Here is a 9338-nt window from a genome sequence, read left to right on the forward strand (position 1 = left end):
TTCAGTCGATATTATGGAGTTAATTTGGAAAAAAGTTTGCGTTTTGAGGACTGAATTTATGGATTTTTTTTGGTAGCCAAATGTGATGTATAAAACGGAGCTATTTCTAATACACAAGGAATCTTTTTGGAAAAACTGAGCATCTGCTATCTAACTGAGAGTATCCTCATTGAAAACATCAGAAGTTCTTCAAAGGTAAATGATTTTATTTGAAGGCTTTTATGTTTTTGTTAATGTTGCGTGCTGGATGCTAACGCTAATGCTAACGCTAAATGCTAACGCGAAATGCTAACTCTAGCTAGCTACTTTTACACAAATGATTGTTTTCCTATGGTTGAGAAGCATATTTTGAAAATCTGAGATGACAGTGTTGTTTACAAAAGGCTAAGCTTGAGAGATGGCATATTTATTTCATTTCATTTGCGATTTTCATAAATAGTTAACGTTGTGTTATGCTAATGAGCTTGCTGATAGATTTACACAATCCTGGATACAGGGGTTTTTTCATAGCTAAACGTGACGCAGAAAACGGAGCGATTTGTCCTAAACAAATAATCTTTCAGGAAAAACTGAACATTTGCTATCTGAGAGTCTCCTCATTGAAAACATCTGAAGTTCTTCAAAGGTAAATGATTTTTTTGAATGCTTTTCTGTTTTTTTGTGTAAATGTTGCCAGCTGAATGCTAATGCTAAATGCTACGTTAGCCATCAATACTGTTACACAAATGCTTGTTTTGCAATGGTTGAGAAGCATATTTTGAAAATCTGAGATGACAGTGTTGTTAACAAAAGGCTAAGCTTGAGAGCTAGCATATTTATTTCATTTCATTTGCGATTTTCATGAATAGTTAACGCTGCGTTATGGTAATGAGCTTGAGTCTGTATTCACGATCCCGGATCCGGGATGGGGAGATCAGAAAGGTTAAAGTACTACCTAATTAGTTTTTGTGGGTATCTGTACTTTACTATTGACATTTTTGACAACTTTTACTACACCACATTCCTAAAGAAAATAATGTACTTTTTTACTCCATTTTCCCTGACACTCAAAAGCACTTGTTACATTTTGAGTGCTTAGCAGGACAGGAAAAGGGTTCAATTCACAGACTTATCAAGATAGCATTCCTGGTCATCTCTACTGCAGCTGACCTGGCAGACTCATAAACACATGCTTTGTTTCTAAATGATGTCTGAGAGTTGAAGTGTTCCCCTGGCAACAAAAAAAAACAACTTCAAAATGTGGCCGTCTGGAATTTGAAAGGATTTATAATTGTAATTTTACTTACGCTACTTAGGTACATTTTAGCAATTACATTTACTATTGATTCATAAATAATTGTAGACTTTTACTCAAGTTGTTTTTTTACTGGGTGACTTCCACTCTTACTTGAGTAACTTTCCATTAAGGTATCTATACTTTTACTCAAGTAGGATAGCTGGGTACTTTTTCCACCAGTGATTCAAACAGACCTAATTTCAAAGGAAACAATCACTGCTTAAGATCAGGTGTGGCCAATTAGTGGAAGCGGCCAACACACCTGAACACACTTAACGAGATAGATGATGGATAGAGTTCTGTTGATGCTGAGAACGGAACGTTTATGTTTTTAAATAACATTCTCTGAACATTCTCTGAACATTCTCTGAATGTTACTAAAGTTTTCTTGTGTTTTTTAATCGAAAGTTTTCTATATGTTTGGGATGCAGCACATTCTGACTTAGAATACGTGGACAACTACAAATACCTAGGTGTCTTGTTAGACTTTAAACTCTCCTTCCAGACTCACATTAAACATCTCCAGTCCAAAATTAAATCTAGAATTGGCTTCCTATTTTGCAACAAAGCCTCCTTCACTCATGCTGCCAAACATGCCCTCGTAAAACTGACCATCCTGCCGATCCTCGACTTCGGTGATGTCATTTACAAAATAGCCCCCAACACTCTACTCAGCAAACTGAATGCAGTCTATCACAGTGCCTTCCGTTTTGTCACCAAAGCCCCATATACTACCCACCACTTATATCTCCCTCTATAACTTTAAGCATCAGCTTTCAGCGCAACTTACCGATCACTGTACCCATACACAGACAATCTATAAATAGCACCCCAACTACATCTTCCCCATATTGTTATTTATCTTCTGGCTCTGTTGCACCCCAGTATCTCTACTTGCACATCATCATCTGCACATCTATCACTCCAGAGTTAATGCTAAATTGTAATTATTCCGCCTCCCTACTCTTCTACATTTGCACACACTGTATATAGATTTTTATATTGTGTTATTGACTGTACATTTGTTTATGTGTAACTCTGTGTTGTTGTTTTTGGTCACACTGCTTTGCTTTATCTTGGCCAGGTCACAGTTGTAAATGAGAACTTGTTCTCAACTGGCCTCAACTGGTTAAATAAAGGTGAAATAAAATAAAGTAAAACATTGTTAGCCAATGAACAAAGTCCCCATCGTAAACATCTCTCCTCTTTAACTAAATCTATTTAAACAACAAAACAGGCACAGGACAGGATGCCAGCACTCTAGGTCCATAAAGACACAGGACAGGATGCCAGCACTCTAGGTCCATAAAGACACAGGACAGGATGCCAGCACTCTAGGTCCATAAAGACACAGGACAGGATGCCAGCACTCTAGGTCCATAAAGACACAGGACAGGATGCCAGCATTCTAGGTCCATAAAGACACAGGACAGGATGCCAGCACTCTAGGTCCATAAAGACACAGGACAGGATGCCAGCACTCTAGGTCCATAAAGACACAGGACAGGATGCCAGCACTCTAGGTCCATAAAGACACAGGACAGGATGCCAGCACTCTAGGTCCATAAAGACACAGGACAGGATGCCAACACTCTAGGTCCATAAAGACACAGGACAGGATGCCAGCACTCTAGGTCCATAAAGACACAGGACAGGATGCCAGCATTCTAGGTCCATAAAGACACAGGACAGGATGCCAGTCTTCTAGGTCCATAAAGACACAGGACAGGATGCCAGCATTATAGGTCCATAAAGACACAGGACAGGATGCCAAAACTCTAGATTCACAACAGGGACTGTGTAAGAGGGAAGAAGAGGTAAGAAACTCATAAGAATAGATACTCATGAGATAAAATACTCATATGATAGTGATAAGATAAGATACTGAAAAGATACAATACTCATAAGACAAGATACTGATAAGATACACATAAGATAAGATTATCAGGAGATAAGATAAGATAATCACAATATACACATAAGATAAGAATCACATAAGATAAGACACCCATGGGATAAGATGTACTGACAAGAGATAGAAAATCAAGGAAATGTGGCGTCGCAACACGTCTTAATTTAATCAACGTACCATAACGACGATGCAAGACAGTGGTAGCTTAAAGACAACATGACATCATATGAGTATCGTTGTTAAACAAAACGCTAAATAAAAACATTTATTCAAAGCAGACATGCTTTATGCTCTGGGGAGAGATTAATTAGTATCGGAATGTCTTCTTCTTCTACATGAATGGAACAGATGACCCTCTCTCTATAACAGGGGGGAGGGGAGCCACTCTCTCTCTCCTCTATAACAGGGGGAGGGGAGCCACTCTCTCTCCTCTATAACAGGGGGAGGGGAGACACACTCTCTCCTCTATAACAGGGGGAGGGGAGCCACTCTCTCTCCTCTATAAAGGGAGGGAGGGGAGCCACTCTCTCTCCTCTATAACAGGAGGGAGGGGAGACACACTCTCTCCTCTATAACAGGGGGAGGGGAGCCACTCTCTCTCCTCTATAAAGGGAGGGAGGGGAGCCACTCTCTCTCCTCTATAACAGGAGGGATAAGGGGAGCCACTCTCTCTCCTCTATAACAGGGGGAGGGGAGACACACTCTCTCCTCTATAACAGGAGGGATAAGGGGAGCCACTCTCTCTCCTCTATAACAGGGGGGAGGGGAGCCACTCTCTCTCCTCTATAACAGGGGGGAGGGGAGCCACTCTCTCTCCTCTATAACAGGGGGAGGGGAGCCACTCTCTCTCCTCTATAACAGGAGGGATAAGGGGAGCCACTCTCTCTCCTCTATAACAGGAGGGAGGCGAGCAACTCTCTCTCCTCTATAACAGAAGCGAAGGGAGCCACTCTCTCTTCTCTATAACAGGGGGGAGGGGAGCCACTCTCTCTCCTCTATAACAGGAGGGATAAGGGGAGCCACTCTCTCTCCTCTATAATAGGAGGGAGGCGAGCCACTCTCTCTCCTCTATAACAGGAGGGATAAGGGGAGCCACTCTCTCTCCTCTATAACAGGAATGAGGCGAGCCACTCTCTCTCCTCTATAACAGGAGGGATAAGGGGAGCCACTCTCTCTCCTCTATAACAGGAGGAAGGCGAGCCACTCTCTCTCCTCTATAACAGGAGGGATAAGGGGAGCCACTCTCTCTCCTCTATAACAGGAGGGAGGCGAGCCACTCTCTCTCCTCTATAATAGGAGGGATAAGGGGAGCCACTCTCTCTTCTCTATAACAGGAGGGAGGGGAGCCACTCTCTCTCCTCTATAACAGGAGGAGGGGAGCCACTCTCTCTCCTCTATAACAGGGGGGAGGGGAGCCACTCTCTCTCCTCTATAACAGGAGCGAGGGGAGCCACTCTCTCTCCTCTATAACAGGGGGGAGGGGAGCCACTCTCTCTCCTCTATAACAGGGGGAGGGGAGCCACTCTCTCTCCTCTATAACAGGGGGGAGGGGAACCACTCTCTCTCCTCTATAACATGAGGGAGGGGAGCCACTCTCTCTCCTCTATAACAGGAGCGAAGGGAGCCACTCTCTCTCCTCTATAACAAGGGGGAGGGGAGCCACTCTCTCTCTCCTCTATAACAGGGGGGAGGGGAGCCACTCTCTCTCCTCTATAACAGGGGGGAGGGGAGCCACTCTCTCTCTCCTCTATAACAGGGGGAGGGGAGCCACTCTCTCTATCCTCTATAACAGGGGGGAGGGGAGCCACTCTCTCTCTCCTCTATATCAGGGGGGAGGGGAGCTACTCTCTCTCTCCTCTATAACAGGAGGGAGGGGAGCGAGTCTCTCTCCTCTATAACAGGAGGGAGGGGAGCCACTCTCTCTCCTCTATAACAGGGGGGAGGGGAGCCACTCTCTCTCTCCTCTATATCAGGGGGGAGGGGAGCTACTCTCTCTCTCCTCTATAACAGGAGGGAGGGGAGCGAGTCTCTCTCCTCTATAACAGGAGGGAGGGGAGCCACTCTCTCTCCTCTATAACAGGAGGAGGGGAGCCACTCTCTCTATCCTCTATAACAGGGGGGAGGGGAGCCACTCTCTCTCCTCTATAACAGGGGGGAGGGGAGCCACTCTCTCTCCTCTATAACAGGAGGGAGGGGAGCCACTCTCTCGCCTCTATAACAGGAGCGAGGGGAGCAACTCTCTCTCCTCTATAACAGAAGCGAGGGGAGCCACTCTCTCTTCTCTATAACAGGGGGGAGGGGAGCCACTCTCTCTCCTCTCTAACAGGGATAAGGGGAGCCACTCTCTCTCCTCTATACTAGGGATAAGCAGAGCCACTCTCTCTCCTCTATAACAGGAGGGAGGGGAGCCACTCTCTCTCCTCTATAACAGGGGGGAGGGGAGCCACTCTCTCTTCTCTATAACAGGAGGGAGGGGAGCCACTCTCTCTCCTCTATAACAGGGGGGAGGGGAGCCACTCTCTCTTCTCTATAACAGGAGGGAGGGGAGCCACTCTCTCTCCTCTATAACAGGGGGGAGGGGAGCCACTCTCTCTTCTCTATAACAGGAGGGAGGGGAGCCACTCTCTCTCCTCTATAACAGGGGGGAGGGGAGCCACTCTCTCTCCTCTATAACAGGAGGGAGGGGAGTGACTCTCTCTCCTCTATAACAAGGGGAGGGGAGCCACTCTTTCTCCTCTATAACAGGGGGGAGGGGAGCCACTCTCTCTCTCCTCTATAACAGAGTGAGGGGAGTCACTCTCTCTCCTCTATAACAGGAGCGAGGGGAGCCACGCTCTCTCTCCTCTATAACAGGAGGGAGGGGAGCCTCTCTCTCTCCTCTATAACAGGATGGAGGGGAGCCACTCTCTCTCTCCTCTATAACAGGGGAGAGGGGAGCCACTCTCTCTCCTCTATAACAGGAGGGAGGGGATCCACTCTCTCTCTCCTCTATAACTGGGGGAGGGGAGCCACTCTCTCTCTCCTCTATAACAGGGGGGAGGGGAGCCACTCTCTCTCCTCTATAACAGAAGGGAGGGGAGCCACTCTCTCTCCTCTATAACAGGAGGGATAAGGGGAGCCACTCTCTCTCCTCTATAACAGGAGTGAGGGGAGCGACCCTGTAAACTGAAATCATCTGTGTTGAGGCATGTTGATGCCTTAACTAGATTAACTAGATTACTAAACCCATGGCGTTCCATCATTACTTAACTTGATTTAGGTTGGGTTGTTCTGTGACTAAGGAAGCGTTTCGGGTTCGAAGTATCACAAGTTACTCACTGACTGTCTGCACACAACCTCGTTGTGCTGGAGATTTCTGTTTCCAAAATGGCACACTCTTCTCCATACAGTGATACAGTGACCAGGGAAACAGCCTAAAAGAGTTCACCGCTATACTACTTTACTATAGAGAGAATAGAGATCACAATTCACGACAGACAGACAGGACAGGACAGGACAGACAGACAGACAGACAGACAGACAGACAGACAGCCCTCCCTCCCTCCCTCCCTCCCTCCCTCCCTCCCTCCCTCCCTCCCCTTAAATAAGTCCAGCTGCTTGGCTAATGAACTATTGGCCAGTATGATGCTGTATACCGTGGAACTGCTTGACCAATGAACTATGAATTCTAAGCTCTGTGTCCTGGTTCTGTGCTGATTTAATTTCTAAACATCGAGCGCAGGAATGACCTCCACTCACACTGAGATCAGCAATCAGAACTCCACCAAGGATTTTGGGGTGGGGGAGGAGAGGGGGGGGGGGGGTCATATTATTTAAAAAAAGGTCTAACAGCTCACAGCTGTTTCCATGAAACAGCCAAACATTCAGTGCGTCACTGTAAAGATATAACAACTGCTATAGTCACAGGTTATAGGTTAGCAGTGATAAACCGTGTATCGACCAAGCCAGGTCAAGAACGGTCCACTGAAGTTGACGGTCAATGACAGATAGTTTGTGTGTGGACCTGCACATACAAACTACAGTACCAGTGAAAAGTTTTTATTTTTTATTTGACTGTTTTCGATGTTGTAGAGTAATAGTGAAGATAAAGACTATGAAATAACCCAATGTGGAATTAAGTAGTAACCAAAAAATGTGTTAAACAAAATAAAAAAATATTTTATATTTGAGATTCTGCAAAGTAGCCTTGATGAAGGCTTTGCACACATTATCTCAACCAGCTTCATGAGGAATGCTTTTCCAACCGTCTTGAAAGAGTTCCCACATATGCTGAGCATTTGTTGGCTGCTTTTCCTTCACTCTGCGGTCCAACTCCTCACAAACCATCTCAATTGGGTTGATGTCAGGGGATTGTGGAGGCCAGGTCATCTGACGCAGCACTCCATTACTCTCCTTCTTGGTCAAATAGCCCTTACACAGCCTGGAGGTGTGTTGGGTCATTGTCCTGTTTAAAAACAAATGATAGTCCCACTAAGCGCAAACCAGATGTGATGGCGTATCGCTACAGAATGCTGTTGTGGCTATGTTGGTTAATTGTGCCTTGAATTCTAAATAAATCACAGACAGTTCACCAACAGAGAACCATCACACCTCCTCCTCCATGCTTCACTGTGGGAACCACACATGCGGAGATCATCTGTTCACCTACTCTGTGTCATACAAAGTCACAGGTTAGAATCAAAAATCTCAAATTTGGACTCCTCAGACCAAATGACAGATTTCCACCGTCTAATGCCTGTGTTTCTTGGTGCAAGCAAGTCTCTTCTTATTATTGGTGTTCTTTAGTAGTGGTTTCTGTGCAGCAATTTGACCATGAAGGCCTGATTCACTCAGTCTCCTCTGAACAGTTGATGTTGAGATGTGTCTGTTACTTGAACTCTGTGAATCATTTATTTGGGCTGCAATCTGAGGTGCAGTTAACTCTAATGAACGTATCCTCTGCAACAGAGGTAACTCTGGGTCTTCCTTTCCTGTGGCGGTCCTCATGGGAGCCAGTTTCATCATAGCGCTTGATGGTTTTCGCGACTGCACTTGAAGAAACTTTCGAAGGTCTTGACATTTTTTGGACTGACTGACGTTCATGTCTTAAAGTAATGATGGACTGTCATTTCTCTTTGCTTATTTGAGCTGTTCTTGCCATAATATGGACTTTTAACAAACAGGACTATCTTCTGTGTATCATCTCTACCTTGTCACAACACAACTGATTGTCTCAAAGCATTAAGAAAAAAATTAATTCCACAAATGAACTTTTAACAGCGCACACCGGTTAATTGAAATGCATTCCAGGTGACTACCTCATGAAGTTGGTTAAGAGAATGCCAATAGTGTGCAAAGCTGTCATCAAGGCAAAGGGTGGCTACTTTGAAGAATCTCAAATATAAAATATGTTTTGATTTGTTTAACACTTTTTTGATTACAATATGATTCCATATGTGTTATTTCATAGTGTTGATGTCTTCACTGTTATTCTACAAACCCTATGAAAATAAATAAAAACCCTTGAATGAGTAGGTGTTCTAAAATTTTTGACTGGTACTGCATGTTTAGAGTAGTACTCCTTGCTGTAACAAGCCTGAATGTGACATTACAGAGGCGAGCTACAGGTGAATTCCTCACAGGAACTATCAAAAGACAGGCACTGCCAAGACGGCTCTACAGCCCCTTGGGGTCCTTACAAACACTGTGGTAGAAGAGGAGAGAAGAATGGTAGATGCTCTACATACCGGTTCTGACAGAAACCTACCTGAATGTTCTACAAGCTATCTTCTGTACCGGTTCTGACAGAAACCTACCTGAATGTTCTACAAGCTATCTTCTGTACCGGTTCTGACAGAAACCTACCTCAATGTTCTACAAGCTATCTTCTATACCGGTTCTGACAGAAACCTACCTAAATGTTCTACAAGCTATCTCTGTACCGGTTCTGACAGAAACCTACCTGAATGTTCTACAAGCTATCTCTGTACTGGTTCTGACAGAAACCTACCTGAATGTTCTACAAGCTATCTCTGTACTGGTTCTGACAGAAACCTACCTGAATGTTCTACAAGCTATCTCTGTACTGGTTCTGACAGAAACCTACCTGAATGTTCTACAAGCTATCTCTGCACCGGTTCTGACAGAAACCTACCTGAATGTTCTACAAGC

At 44.8% G+C, this 9338-nt stretch overlaps 1 protein-coding gene and 1 long non-coding RNA gene across 5 annotated transcripts in view; one reads left to right on the top strand and one right to left on the bottom strand.

Moving 5' to 3' along the window:
* nhsl3 (NHS like 3) overlaps positions 1-9338 on the bottom strand; it is a 66311-nt gene that overhangs the window by 25805 nt on the left and 31168 nt on the right. The gene's annotated exons all lie outside the window — the stretch shown is intronic.
* The window catches only part of LOC149975653 (uncharacterized), a 217895-nt gene continuing 208652 nt past the window's right edge, over positions 96-9338 (top strand). The window contains exons 1-2 of the long non-coding RNA XR_016488634.1: positions 96-195; positions 564-625. This is a non-coding gene — a long non-coding RNA (uncharacterized LOC149975653). The remainder of the gene's footprint in view (positions 196-563; positions 626-9338) is intronic.

The sequence above is a fragment of the Oncorhynchus mykiss genome, chromosome 18 (genome assembly GCF_057628025.1).
Source record: "Oncorhynchus mykiss isolate SJ-2025 chromosome 18, ASM5762802v1, whole genome shotgun sequence".
Taxonomy (NCBI): domain Eukaryota; kingdom Metazoa; phylum Chordata; class Actinopteri; order Salmoniformes; family Salmonidae; genus Oncorhynchus; species Oncorhynchus mykiss.